Genomic DNA, 14,891 nt, shown 5'->3' on the forward strand with positions numbered 1-14,891 from the left:
ACTCTGGAAGGGCTCACACCAAGGTGTACTTCCCAGAATTTCTGCTGCCAGTGTCCTTGTACTCATGGTGAGCCACAGCCACCCCTGCCTCTGCAGGAGACCCTCTAACACTAGCAGGTAGGTCTGATTTAGTCTCCTATGGGGTCACTGCTCCTTCCCCTGGGTCCTGATGTGCACATTACTTTGTTTGTGGCCTCCAAGAGTGGAGTCTCTGTTTCCCCCAGTCCTGTCAAAGTCCTGCAATCAAATCCTGCTAGCCTTCAAATTCTGATTCTCTAGGAATTCCTCCTCCTTTTGCTGGACCCCCAGGTTGGGAAGCCTGATGTGGGGCTCAGAACCTTCACTCCATTGGGTGGACTTCTGTGGTATAAGTGTTCTCTAGTTTGTGAGTTACTCACCCAGTGGTTATGGGATTTGATTTTATTGTGATCGTGCCCCTCCTGCCATCTCATTGTGGCTTCTCCTTTGTCTTTGGATGTGGGGTATCCTTTTTGGTGAGTTCCAGTGTCTTCCTGTCAATGATTGTTCAGCAGTTAGTTGTGATCCCGGTGCTCTCCCAAGAGGGAGTGAGAGCACCTCCTTCTACTCTGCCATCTTGAACCAATCTCCTCTTTTTTTCTTTTGAGGTAACTTTTACATACAATAAGATATAAAAATCTCCAGTGTACCATTGGGTGAGTTTTGACACAATTTACACCTGTGTATCCCAAACCCCTATCAATATATAGAACATTATCATCAACACAAATTTTCTTCACATATGTTGCTTTTAATTGTGCTGTACAGCTTCCTTAAATGAACCAGCAACTCCACTGAAAGGCAGACGTCAGTGATTCTAACTGGGAGGATGTGTTGAGATTGCTTTTCCTCCATTGACTGATGTTCTGGGAGTGAACCAGGTGGCACTTAACAGGATTTGGTCCTCACATCCCTTCACTTTGATAAATTTCACCTGGAAGCACTTCTTCTCCTTTCAAGCAAACATTTGTGAAAGGTTGCCTGTTGATTATGGCAATTAACTTTATCAGTTTAAACTGAAGTGAAACAATGAATAATTTGCTTTATTTTATTGTAATTTAATGTCAGTAATGTAGGGCCTGCTCTTTTCAGCAGGGACTCTTTCATCTGTGTTTTTTTAAAAGTGAAAGTAATGCTGCTAAAGATAAAACATTCCCGGCTTGGATGTCAAAGTGAACTCTAATCAGTTCATTGAAACTCAGATCAGGGCTAAGAGTTGAAATATACATAGAACACCCAAAGGAGTGTGTGTACCTGAATAGGATCTAAATGAGAAACCCAAAGGTCCTTTGCCCTATTTGAAAGAGGCCTATTGAACAGATAAGCAGGGTTACCTCCTTGAAACTCAGGCTTTGAGTAATTTGGTATGTAGTAAGAGTCAGGCTATTCTATGATCTGGGGATTGTGAAAGGCATTTAGGCTGAATTGGCATAGATATTGATGGGCCTACCACACATGCCTGTGGCTTTGGTCCTTTTGGTTAATGGTACTGTTGCTGGTGGGCAATGGGGTCATCACCACTAGGACTTCTGATCCAGGAATTTTCACAATTTAGAGTTTATCAGAAACACCCTGAGGGATTGACACATAAATGGCTGGGGCCCACCCTCAGAGTTCGTTATTCAGTACACCTACGGTGGGTTCGAAAAATTGGCATTTTTAACAGGCTCCCAGGAAACCCTGCTGCTGCTGGTTCAGGGACCACACTTTGAGGATCACTGCTTGAATGAATGAATGAATGAATGAATGAATAGGATCTCTTGTACAAGACTGCATTTTTCCCCTCTATAACCTTATGGTATTGTTTATAGTTGGACACAATTAATAGGAACAGGCACACCCTACACTGCACTACCATGTAGGGTGTGCCTGTTCCTACTAAGTTTTAGAGTTGGCAGGGGATACTGGAGAAGACATACACACTACTTCTTTCTCCAACCTCCACAGCAGGGATTTCAGTTTGTACTGGGCTTATTATGACCCTGGCTTTTTCACACTCCTAACTGATCTTGCTGCAGACAAGGAAAGAACCCAGGCTTTAAACCACATGGCACAGTTTTCACTCCCTCCTGTGTTGGGACCCTTATAAAGAGATAATATGTGGCTACGGGAGACCATACATACCAGATTTCCTAGGACAGCTCTGATTTCACATATTCTATCCTCTTGTCCCCATAAATATAATTGGCAGACCATGTCCTGCTTTGGGTTCAAAAAATATTGTTCCCATATGCATGGCTTAGGTGCCCTGGGGAGCCAAAAGCAAGTCTTCCCCTTCTTTCTTGAGATTGTTGCGGCCAGGGCATAGTTTGGCTCATAGAAAGGGCTAAAGCATTGGGGTAAATCTAAACATCTGAGATCAGCAACAAGCTGCTTGTTGCTCCTTTTTTCACAAGCGTCTCTCCGTGATCCCTGTTACAGATCCTTGAATGTTATGAATATGAGATTCTGAGTGCTGAGAGGGACTGAATTGGACCTCTGGCTGCCTCTCTCTCCTCCTTCCCCCACCCTCTGGAAGGACCACACAGAAATAGCCCAGACAGAAGAGCCACTCCAAAGAAGGAAATTCCACATCCTTCATTGACCAACCACTCAGTCTAATATTTACCTACTTTCTCTGGCAGGAAGTTCTTCCTTCTTGCTAACATCAGTCCCTCTCCTTGTGATTTCAGTTTCTTTCCCCTTGTTCTGCTTTCAATCAAAATTGAGAACAGCTGGTCCTCACCCTCTACATTCTTTATGGCTTAAAAGTCATTAAACCATCCTTCCTGGGCACAGGTTTAACCATCCTTGGAGCTCCTTTATCCTTCCTGCATGTATCTGACTTGCCAACCGTTTAATCATCTTTGCCATGGGGAAGCAGCTTAAGCAGTTTGGACCAATAGTGCAGCAAAGCCTAAAGCTTTATGACTTGTGCTAATGGCCATGCTAAATGTTTAGTAGAGACTATTTTCGAGCACACAATTGTGAACAATTTAAAGTGGACTGTACATGGAACCCATTTCCTCTCCCAGCTCCCCCAACAGGGCCTCCCCTTAGCAGCTGAAATGAGTTAGTGGCAATCAGCACAGAGTAGGAATCCTGTGGTTTCTGCCCTTCCCTCCTGCTGGTTCTATGGCAGCTAGTCTCTTAAAATAAGCTTTCTCCTTAGTATGGCCAGTAAATGTGACTTCGGAATCAGTTGGGCAAAGGGTCTAGGAATCACATTAGCCAAATAGCAGGAGGTGCTAGTGCTGAAGCTCCACATGAGGTTTAGGAGAAGCTGGGGGGGCAGAGGTGAACAGGGATCTGTGAGAGATTGGATCTGGAATGTTTGCTATCTACCGGATGATTGCACCTCAGAGTTGGACATGCCTTTTTTTTGCAAGTTTGCGGAGGACTTGTCTGGCCTCTGTTTGTGTACTTGGCCTTTGTCCACTGCACCAACTCTGTGAAAGTGATGCCAGATCTGTGGCAGAATCCCAGCCTCAGGGCCAGTTTGGCTCTTAAAGAGAGGAGGGTAACTTGCCACATGAAACGACTCTCTTTGTCAGAGGGAGTTACATGCCTTCGGTGGGATGCATTACTGAGCTGTTCATGTGCTGTTTTAGGTCACACTGTAGGGTGGGTTCAGGGCCTCTGCTGATCAGAATGAAATAGATCTAGCTGATGGCACTGCATAGGAAAAGCATAGGGCCAACTGATACTTGTTCTGTTCTCATCTTCTCACTCTTGGCTCCTCCTTTTTAATAAAACCTTAAAAGCTCTCCTTTTCATAAATGCTAGCCAGGCAGTTTGTCTCAGCAAAGCTATAGGAGCAGTTAATATACCCAGCCATAAAGAAGGAAGAGAAAGTGACAGAGAAAAAAAAGAAAAGAAGTTGGCATTTGTATGAGGGTGTCGTTGAAGGCTTCATCACGGATACACTAAAGACTTAGGAACAGAAATTGTGTTGGGGTGGGGGTGGAGAGAACAGCTTGATTGAAGCATTAGCTGCCTTGGCGCTGAGCCAAGGCAAATTGCCAGAGAACCATTAAACTCTTTGTAATTCCATATAATTCACAGCAGCCACAGGTAATCTGAATCAGACCTGACAAAACTTCCCTATCACTTATTATCCATTAGTGCTGAATGCATACTACAGATATTTAAACTTTTTAAAAGTCATATCATGATGGCCATGTTTTCTAAGACCCAAGTCAAGAATCCTGGCTTCACAAAGGATTTGTTTCAGACTTGTGAATATGTTTATATGAAAAACCTCACAAAAGTATAAACACTAAATCACACTTAGTTAAACACTGAACAAATGGCCTTTAAGGAGGGAACTATAGTCACATGAAATTGGGTCAGGGCTAACTTACATTCAAACATTGGTGAGGGTCCCATGCACACACCTTTTTAGGGGTCTGAGGGAATTGGTTAACTAAGCACTAAATCAAATTAGAATTTGGTTTATGCCCATCGTCTGGATTTGCTCTTAAAATTTCCAGGGATGGTAGACTGAAAGAGCCTGTTGTAATTTCTGTACACAGGAAGGTGGAGTAGATGTTACTTTGAATTCCCAGATGCTGAGAGCAGTTAAATCTCAGTGTTCACGTCTGTTTGTGAGGGCTTGTGTGTGTTTTAAATTAACTTCCTAAGGCTGGGAATGTTACAAACTAAGCAGAATCATATATGGATACAAGGTATTGTTGCCATGCACCTAAATTTACTTAAAAGTTTCATTCTTCCCACCAAATTAAGAGTCTAGCATTCACCTCTGGTCACTCACAAAGAAGAGGAGATGGTACTGATGAACCTATTGCAGGACAGGAATAAAGATGTAGGCATAGAGAATGGACTTGAGGACACGGGGTGGGAGGGGGAAGCTGGGGCGAAGTGAGAGTAGCATTGACATATATACATTACTGAATGTAAAATAGTTAGCTAGTGGGAAGAAGTAGCATAGCACAGGGAGATCAGCTCGGTGCTTTGCAATGACCCAGAGGGGTGGGATAGGGAGGATGCGAGGGAGGCTCAAGACGGAGGGGATATGGGGACATATGTACGCATATGACTGATTCACTTTGGTGTACAACAGAAACTAACACAGTATTGTGAAGCAATTATACTCCAATAAAGATCTATTTTTAAAAAAGAGGAGATGTTTAGTTCAAAGGATAATAATTCTGAGCCAATAATAACAATGCTTTTTAAAAGGCTTGGAAACCTAAAGTGCCTCTTTAACCAGAATTCTTTGTGTTTCTAGTTAAGGATCATGACTAGCAATATACCCATGGAGAACAAAACTGCTTTGTCACAACCTTGCAGAAGAAAATATCTGAAGCCTAACAGATTCTCTATCTTGGGCAAGTCACGTAGCATCCCTGAACCTCAGTTACATGATTGAAAAAGTGAAAATAATGTTACTTGTCGAGAATCAGGCAAATGAGTGGGGCGATATCCTGAGGTCCCTTCTAATTCTAATTTCAACAGAGTTATTGAGCAAATACTATGTACTCAATACAGACGTTTGTTTTCCTAGGTCCAGTGATAGAACTGTAAAAAGACATTGTCTGACTATCTCTCCCACTATAATGCAAGTATCCTGACAGAAAGTAAATACATATAGGAATAAATAAAATAATGCAAAATGATAAATTCTATGAAGAAAATAAAACAAGGTAACGTGATGGAGAATGATGGGGATTGGGGTGGGGGAAACAAAGAAGGAATCTACTTGATATTGGTAGTCAGGAAAGGCCTCTCTGAGGAGGTGGCATTTGAGCTGATAACTAAATGATGAAAGGAGCTACATAAAGATCTAAAAAAGAATGTTCTCAACTGAGAGAACAACAAGTGCAAAGGTCCTGAGGTGAGGATTGGCTTGACCTCTCTGAAGAACAGAAAGTTTGGTATGACTGCAGTACATGTAGGAAATGAGACCAGAAAGGCAGACATAGCCAGATTGTGTAGGGCTTCTAATCTGCTGCTATTTACACTGTAAGAATCATTCCTTGGTCTCTCTGATTCAATTAGTAAACATAAGTGCCAGATGTTAATGATAGGGCTGCTTGATATTTACCCATAAGAAACCCAGGAAGAGGCACTGGCGGAAGGGGGTGGATGTGGGGGTTAAAACAGAATGAAAGCTCAAAGTCTTGTGGGAGAGAGAGGTGGGGGTGGAAGAGTGAGTGTGTACACAGGGGAAATGGTTAGGGAGGGCTGGAGAAAGTTTGGAGGGAGGAGGAAAAGCACCAGGGCGACCTTGGCTATGAGAAACACCCTCAGTGCCTAGGTTTGTGGAGTGCACTGTCAGAAGGGTCAACCATTATAGGGGAAGGGGCAGGGCTCTGCCTTTGTGTTTAAAATCTTAAGTGGGGGAGTGAGTAGGGCAGGAGGCAAAAGTTTGGTTCTTTCTTTTCATCGAGACTTAACCTGAAAAGCAAGCCTGCTAATCAGGAGAAAGGCTTTTGTACTGCTTTACCCTTATTGATTCCTCAGAACTTGAACTCAAATGCCCATCATTTCCTCCTTATTTTCTTCCCCAACAAATCCTGGCATTGCAAAGGGAAATATGCTCTGATGTAAGAGTCCCTATCCAACACTAACACATGAGCAATTGAGTACATTTTCTCTCCCTTTAGGTTTTTTCATTTGTGGAAACTCAGTTTTGTTTTCTGTTATTGACGCATCTCACTGAGTGGAAAAGAGATGGTATGCCACTTCTCAGCCACCACGTGAACAGGACAGTAGCTTGGAACACAACAGTATGATGGCTTACTTGTTCCCAGATTTGCAGCACTATGTGAAAGCAGCGGCAAGTGTGCTGGTTTAATTTAAAATTGGATCTGTCCTAGGGTCAGTAAGGAATGGTATTGTTATGCCCTTTGCAACATGCATATATACCTTGGTAGGTTATTTCTGTGGGAGTTGTTTGCTTTGGTAGCAGTTATGCAGAAGGATGAGAGGAAATTAAATGCCTCTTTTCCCCCCTCTTTATCTAATACTGTTCCAAGGGCTAAGTGAAGACCAAAGATTCAAATCACTGCTGGGGGAAGGGGACCTGGGCAGAGACAAACGATGTTCTGGGAGCAGAATGCAGGGGCCCAGCTGTGGGCAATAGGAAGCAAGCCGCCCCCCACCCCCCCACCGCAACCCATTGGTCCACGTCTGGTAGAGGGCACACGGGTGCCTAGGAAGCTGGACAAGTGGGTTCCAGGCGGTAGAGCTGGCCTAGTGGTTTCCAGAGGCAGCCTTTTGTCCCTTTTCTGAAGGGTGTTAGTCCTTTGGTCTTTTTCTAGTCAAAAATGACTAATGTGGGGTATGTGCACTCTTTAGAAACTGTCTTTAGCTTTTTGCATAATGGGTTATAAATAAATGGCTTCAGGGAACCAGAAATGAGTTATTGAGTGAACTTGGCTATGGGATAGTTCAGATTCCAGATAGTTAATCACATTCTGTTGGGCTGGAAGACTGTATCTAACCCATTCACATTCAGCTGGAAAGTTAAAAAGACACTTCTGATCAACTTGAAGAATAGTTTTTACATCAAAAATAGGTTGGTAGGGCTTCCCTGGTGGCGCAGTGGTTGAGAATCCGCCTGCCGATGCAGGGGACACGGGTTCGTGCCCCGGTCCGGGAAGATCCCACGTGCCGCGGAGCGGCTAGGCCCGTGAGCCATGGCCGCTGAGCCTGCGCGTCCAGAGCGCAGCTCCGCAACGGGAGAGGCCACAACGGTGAGAGGCCCGCGTACCACAAAAAAAAAAAAAAAAAAAAAAAAGGTTGGTAGTAGAGAAAGAAAGATTATATTAATCCAAGAAGAATAATTTCCATCTCTGTGTAGTAATCTGGTGATAAAAGTAACACCCACTTTTATTTTTAATTTGGGCTTTTCTTATAAGCATTCATGCACAGTTCATAAATGCCAATAGGTTAATGTGTCCTATTTACAGTGTTTTTATATTAGGTGGTATATAAAGGACTGTTTTGTCTTTTCAGCCCCCTGGGCTCAGCCACTAGATCTACATACTATACTCTTTTAATGCTTGGTGGCATCATGGACTTTCTGGTTTGTTTCAGACTGTTTTAACCCTATACAAGGGAGCTTATATCATGGTTGTATACAGTGAACTCTTGCTGGTAACTGCTTCTAGAAGTCAGGAGCAAAGTCCTTAACATGCTACCATATCCTTTTGTCAAGTTTCTTCTACCCCGGTCCTCCCTGAACTCTCTCTACCACATCAGCTTTGCAAGTTTCTTTGCTCACTTGTACCACTGAAATTCATAGCTTATTAGACAGCTAAGAAGCATAGGTAATCCAGTAGGAGGCAATAATGATAACTGAAGAGGAGATTGTTGCCTCTGTGACAATGGCCTGACCTAAAGTTCTGCTTCTCAGAGTGGGTAGCAGGAACCCTAGGGACCATGACAAAGAGAAGTATCTGGGAGAGACAGGAGGAACAGAAGTGGATGGCTCCAAGATTAGATAAGGAATTGATTCTGGTTTTATGATATGTCAAGGTAGAAACTGGCTGGTGATTTAAAAAAACACTTTTCATCTTTACCAGTTGGCAGGTAAGGAAAACAAAATGTTTGTCTTTGTTTTCATTTCCTACGGAAATCATCCACCTTATTGGAAGGGTGGATGTGGGAAGAAGAGCAGATGAATACTGTCTCAAAGCAGAGGAACAATGGGCAAATTCGTAAATTATAGGCCTATTGTAAAGACTTACCCTTTAAGTGAGATGTTTTTGCCTTGATTAAAGCTATGAGTATGTGAAAATAGTGTCCAATCCTTGGGCCCTACCTCAGAAATATAATCTGTATAGTGTAGAGTTCTTAATTTTTAAAATTCTTTCTTAAATTAAGTAATAAGTTTTATATATATATATATATTGTATACATGTATATATAAAACATATCTCAGTGAATTTTTAGATGTGTATATTTCCATGTAATCAGTTCCCAGATTAACATGTAAAACATTTCCAGCACCCCTGAAAGTTATGCTCATGTGCCTTCACAGTCAGTACACCATTTCAAGGTAACTACTAGTCTGAGTTTTATCACCATAGATGAGTTTTGTCTGTTCTTGTCCTTTAAATAAAATGGAATCATACAGTATGTATTGTTTTAGTCTGGTCTCTTTCACTCAGTGTAATATTTTGATAGGCATCCATTTCGTTGCATGTATCAGTAGTTTGTTCTTTCTTTATTGTTATGAAGTGTGCTACTTTGTGTGTAGGTATATCTTGATGGATTATTCCTAGTTTTCGTCTATTGTGAATAAAGCTGCTATGAATAATCAAGTCCTTTTTTGTGGACACATATGCTACTTTCTCTTGGGGATACTTAGGTGTGGAATTTCTAGGTGCTAGATTAGGTACACAGATTTCCAAAGTGGTTGTACAATTTTACACTCCCACCAGAAATGTGGAGTTCATGTTGCTGTACATACCTTTTTAGTGAAGTTCCTGTTCAAATCTTTTGCCAATTGGTTGTGTTTTTCTAATTGATTTGTATTTCTTTTTATATTCTGAATGTAAGTCCTTTGTCAGATATACATATTATGAATATGTTTCCAATCTGTGGCTTGGCTTTTCACTTTTTCAGTGACATTTTAAATGAACTTTTTTTTAATTTGATGAACTCCAATATAACACTATATCTTTTATGATTATTGCTTTTTGTATCCTGCCCATAAAACTTTGCCCACCTCAAGGTCATAAAGTTATTCTCCTATGTTTTCTTCTGAAAGCTTTATGGTTTTAGCCCTCTCATTGAAGTCTATGATCTGGCCAAAAATTTTTTCGTAAAAATTTATATCAGTAAAAATGTTTTGAGCATGTGTCCCCAATATACATAATTTTATTTATGAATGATACAATCTACCACCACCAACATTAAATACTAATAAAGCTTAGTTTTTAAAAAATTAGATAAATATAAACAGAACTTCCATTATCACCCTTTCCAGTAGGTCATTTGTGCATAGCCTGGGATATATAAATCCACCCTGGAGACTACTGTTCTAAACCACCAAAGGCTAAATAACATTTTTGACAAACACTGATAACATTAATGTCAGCAAAAGACTTCAGTGTTAACAAATGGCTAGAGCTGACAAAGTGTGAAGAGGACCCCAATGAGCATATTTGCTGATAATGTAAGAAACTCTGAGTTTGCTCTTGCACAGTGATGTTTGTTCTCCCTTGCCTGACTTACAGAGACAGCAAGACTGATCTGACTTGGTAGGAGCAAAGACAGACTTGCTTTTGGTTGCTGATGTAGGGTACAGTGCTCTTGACTCCCTATCCCTTTTCTCATTACCAAGTTCCTAGAGCTGAGCTTGGCTCTGGACTGACTTTTTGGCAAAGATACTTAGAATTTGACTTGGGGTAATCCCCGGGGAAATTTAATGATTTGGAGCTTAGAGAGCTTTCCTTGTGAGGATTAGTAAAATAGATGGTAATTAAGCAGCTGGGGAGGAAGGAGCTATCTGTAAGGATAGGTCATACTGTGGGTCACAGCATAGCTCCCTTGGTCCAAGGTCAAGAGAGCCGATGGGCGTGATCCACAGAACTGAACATTCTGGGGCAGCCCCTTGTAGGATTCTTAGCTGGTAAGGTAAAGAATATCTTTTCCTTTGGTGTCCACCTCCTCAGTCTAGTTCCATATAGGACTTACTACTTAGAACCATGCCTACTTACATCTTTTTAATTGGGTGATCTTTTTGAATTCTCATTTATTTGAGAGAGGTTTTTGTTTTCTGTTTTGGCTTTGGGGAAGCTGGGGTAAGGTAGGGAAGATGAAATTAGGAACAGGAGTTTCTTATTTTTCAAATATAGACTACTTTGGAATTGGAGAGGGATTTTGAAGGGAGGAAGTTGCTAAAAGAAACAAGTTAGGGCAGGCAGTTTGTCTGCAACCTGGGATCAGACCATTGAAAGTCATGGCAAAGAGATCGCAGAGGTTTAAAAGCCTGTATCTCCCTTGCCCAGGTCACTCTGATTGGTCTCTCCTAGCATGATCAGATTCTAAGTGATACCAATGGGGTAAGAGAGGGCAGATCAGAAATAGCCCCCAACTTGTGGTCTGCTCAAGTCAAACTAAGTTTCAGAATAAGCACAGACTTTATTATTTGATGATCCTACTTCCTAATAGTTAAACTTCTCAAAGACAGATTATCTCCATCTCTACATTTTCTCTCTATTGATTCCCCAGAAAAGGCCAAATTGCTGAATTGGTGTCTGGAGTGTTACTAAAAACTTGAAAATCTTTCAAAAAGTGATAAAAAGACATTGAGAGGATATACTTATTTTTAAAAAGCAATATAACTATTGTATTCTGGGTGGACCTTTTCCATTTATGTAGTAAAAAAATCAATTCATACAATTAACTATGTTATTTGCCTTCTTAGACAATGGACAAGCTGGTGGAGGTAGGAGAATGGGCGGGTACAGTGGTCCCTAGGTATCCGTGAGAGATTGGTTCTAGGACCCCCACGTGGATACCAAAATCCATGGAAGCTCAAATATCTTACAGGTGGCCCCCCCATGCATGGGATTTTGCATCTGTGGATTCAGCCAACCAGATGAACCCATGGAATGCCGGAACATCCCGCGGAACATGCGCCGTGGTGTAATTTGGCCAGAAGCTCCTAGAACTGGCCAACAAAGTTTCAGTTAATGCCTAGTTTTTCCAATAAATTTCTTGTAGCAAGCAGAGGTATTCACAATCATGCCATTGACTTTTAATACTGCTCTTACACTATTGTAATAAGCATTCAATACCTGCTGGTTATTGTTGCAGATGGTATGTCTCCTGCTGATGCATTTTCCCCCAAGATAAACCTGGCTTAACTTTTCTTTCCTTCACTTTCTCATATTTCCTAGTTTAGTCAAAAGACCCAAGCAAGTATCTGCTAGTATCTTTTATTTAGTATAAAAGCTACTAGAAAGCCAGTAAGTACTGTTAAGTCCATTTTCCTTTGCCTTTACTCTCAAGCGGCCAACTTGTCACTTTGTTGACAGTTATTAGAGCACTTCATGCTTCATAGAAGATCCATCAAAAATTTCCAATTCATCAGCTCATTAGCACAAAATGGGGCTTCAGGAATCTCTTTCTCTCAGTGTCCCAACTGTGCTTTTATAAGTGTTCAAACCTTGATGGACCACTCTGAAACAATGGATAAAGACCACAGGGAAATGAGAGATGGATGTTGATTAGTTTCGAAGGAGTGAAACATAGGTGAAGGCAAAGCACAGTGGGATTATCTGTGTCAGCAGAATGGTAATGCATGACTTTGCTAACTGTACACAGGTCACTGAATGTCAGAGCTCCGCAGGTCGTCAGAGACCATTTAGTCAGACCCCCACGTTTTACCAGTAAGGGTGAAAGAGGCCAAAAGAGGGGAAAGGGACTTGTCCAAGGTCAATCAGCTCTTCCCAACTTTCCAGACAACAGCTGGCTTTTGGCTATATGACCTTGATGCAATCAATTTTCAATTACTTGGACCACTCACTGCTAGCCCAACGATCACTTGGATAATCCAAAATGACACATAAGTTAACCATCGTTTACATTGGGCTTTGTGGTGTGTGTTTATACTGACATTCCAATGCATCTGGGTCCAATCTGAGAATTCACAACACTTCAAATGAAACAAGAAAGCCACCCTGAAGGGCTGATTCAGGAAGAGCTGGAAAGTTGACCAGCCTTACTGAATGGACAGCATCAAATGATGCTATACAGCCCTCTCAAGAAGGACATGTTATTCTCAACATGTTTGTTGATTCACACCTCTTCTGTGCCCCAGCCAGAGTTACGAGTGGCACAGTGGGAAGGGAAAACCAAAATCTTTTATAAGAGAATATACATATTGTTTCCCCTCCCCTCCCTTCCCTTCCCTTTCCTTTCCTTTCCATTCCTTTTCCTTGCTAGAAAAATGAACAGCTGCTTTATCTTCTATATAAACAAATATGTGGTTGAGCCACCGACCTGGAGAACTGGCTGTCAGGATGCCAAACAATAAATGGAAGACATGCTGGATCCCAGGAATCTAGAGGTGGAGCGGGGAGGAGGAAGACCCATGAGCATTACTTTTTAAAAGAGTCCAAAAGTTAGGAGGAATGAGAAGGAATCTGTTGTATAGCTCAGTAAATGCCCTGGGTTTGGGAAAGGGCTAGTTTTGGGTATAGTCCAAGGGCTCTTCAACCAAATGGAGTTTCATTTCCTGATCTGGACCTGTCTGTACTTTGGGATTTGGTGCCATAATTTGCTGGTCTGTTGTCTGCGAACCCTCACACTTGTGTAAAATGTAGTTATTATTATTCATGTTCTGAGGGTGATGCCGCTGGTGACTGAGAAAGGGCATGGAACAGAAAAAGGGGCATGGACAATTGGCTTGAGGCTATAGTCCAAGAAAGAGTCCCTACAAGGATTCAGATAGTGGCAAACAAAGTGGCAGTAGGGAATGCAAAGTGCCTGATCTTTTGCTGCAGCCATAATTAAGCATTTTGGTTTAAAAGGTACCCCTCTTTCATTTTCTGGTCTAGAATAAACAAATCTTATTGATGTAACAAAGTGCTTAATTAACCCGAGGTGGTACTTAATATCAATACATATTGAAGGAGAGACTTGCTATGGTTAACAGTAAGATGGATAAATGAGTTATATGAATTTAAAAATGGGTAAATTAAGACTAATGTACATCAACAGGAAAAATCTATTAATATTCATTAGTTAGACTCTTGTTTGTGGTTCTTTGTTAGCCTAAGGAAGCCCTTTCAAATGGCTGATGATGCCTGTTGAAAGTCCTGCCTGATGCTGAGGGCCTTCCATGGATGCCAAAGGAATGAATCATTCAAACAGAACTTCTGAAATTCAAGTACAGCACTTTGCTTCTTCTTCTTTTTCTTTTTTCTTTTTTTGGCAGCAGTGACTGTGAAGTAATAATGATAATGACAATGGAAATAAGAATGTGATCCTACTTAATTTGCTGAGAGTTGTTCCCCATTTACCAATATTGGCTTGTTTTGTCTTGAGTGGTGGCCCAGGTATTGGAACAGAGGTATATATATTCAGTGTCACTTGGCTAACCTATGATTTGTCAGACAAAGGTTAATTTTAAAAGACTGTTGGGTTAGCAGCAATAAATTTAATAACAGTCTGTGATTTAACTCAGAATTTCAATTTATTTGACGGGATTTAAAAAATCCTGAATTAACATTTTTTTTCTGAACTCAGGAGGTCTCATCTGCCAAATTGCACATGAGCTGGCCAACCTAAAGCTCAGCAATATTCTAACTTACATGGAGTGGGGATAGATTGGAGGGATGCTATAAAGGACTGAAAGAAAGATTGGAACAAGAGTAGAAGTAAATGTAAAAACACCTGCAGCAAAGACCAGCCCTTAGTTGTGCCATTTAGAACCTGCCTTTCCCTAAGAATTGCATGGTTTAATCATCCTCAACTCTTTTGCTTCTGAGAGAAGCAAACAAACACCTCTTCCTGATTCCATTAGTGGGTTGGACCTTTTTTCACGTGCCCATCTCCATGGACATATGAACTTTAGATGGTAACCCACCCCTGAATCTGGGAGCTATGTGTACTTTGTTCATTTCTGTATCTCTAGCACTAAGCACGTTGTCCCCTGTATACTAGAAATTAACCAAAAACTTGAGGATGGATTAATGGATGGATAAGATGACTCCTACCACCATGGATGGAATTGATGTTCCACTAGGTGGAACTCACCTTTATAGTAGAAGAAATGTCACATACAAAAGTAGCCGTAAGTAAGGATCCTTGGGGGAACATTCTGCTTTGCTTTGCTTTCGCCTACCCTAGTGGCTATTATTTCTTCCTTTGCTTTCAATGCCTATGCTCCAGCCTGACTACATTCTTGC

The 14,891-nt window shown here is 41.4% G+C and overlaps 1 protein-coding gene across 3 annotated transcripts in view; it reads left to right on the forward strand.

Moving 5' to 3' along the window:
- SHROOM4 (shroom family member 4) overlaps positions 1 to 14,891 on the forward strand; it is a 208,813-nt gene that overhangs the window by 90,901 nt on the left and 103,021 nt on the right. The window lies entirely within an intron of this gene.

Source organism: Kogia breviceps, chromosome X, assembly GCF_026419965.1.
Source record: "Kogia breviceps isolate mKogBre1 chromosome X, mKogBre1 haplotype 1, whole genome shotgun sequence".
NCBI lineage: Eukaryota > Metazoa > Chordata > Mammalia > Artiodactyla > Physeteridae > Kogia > Kogia breviceps.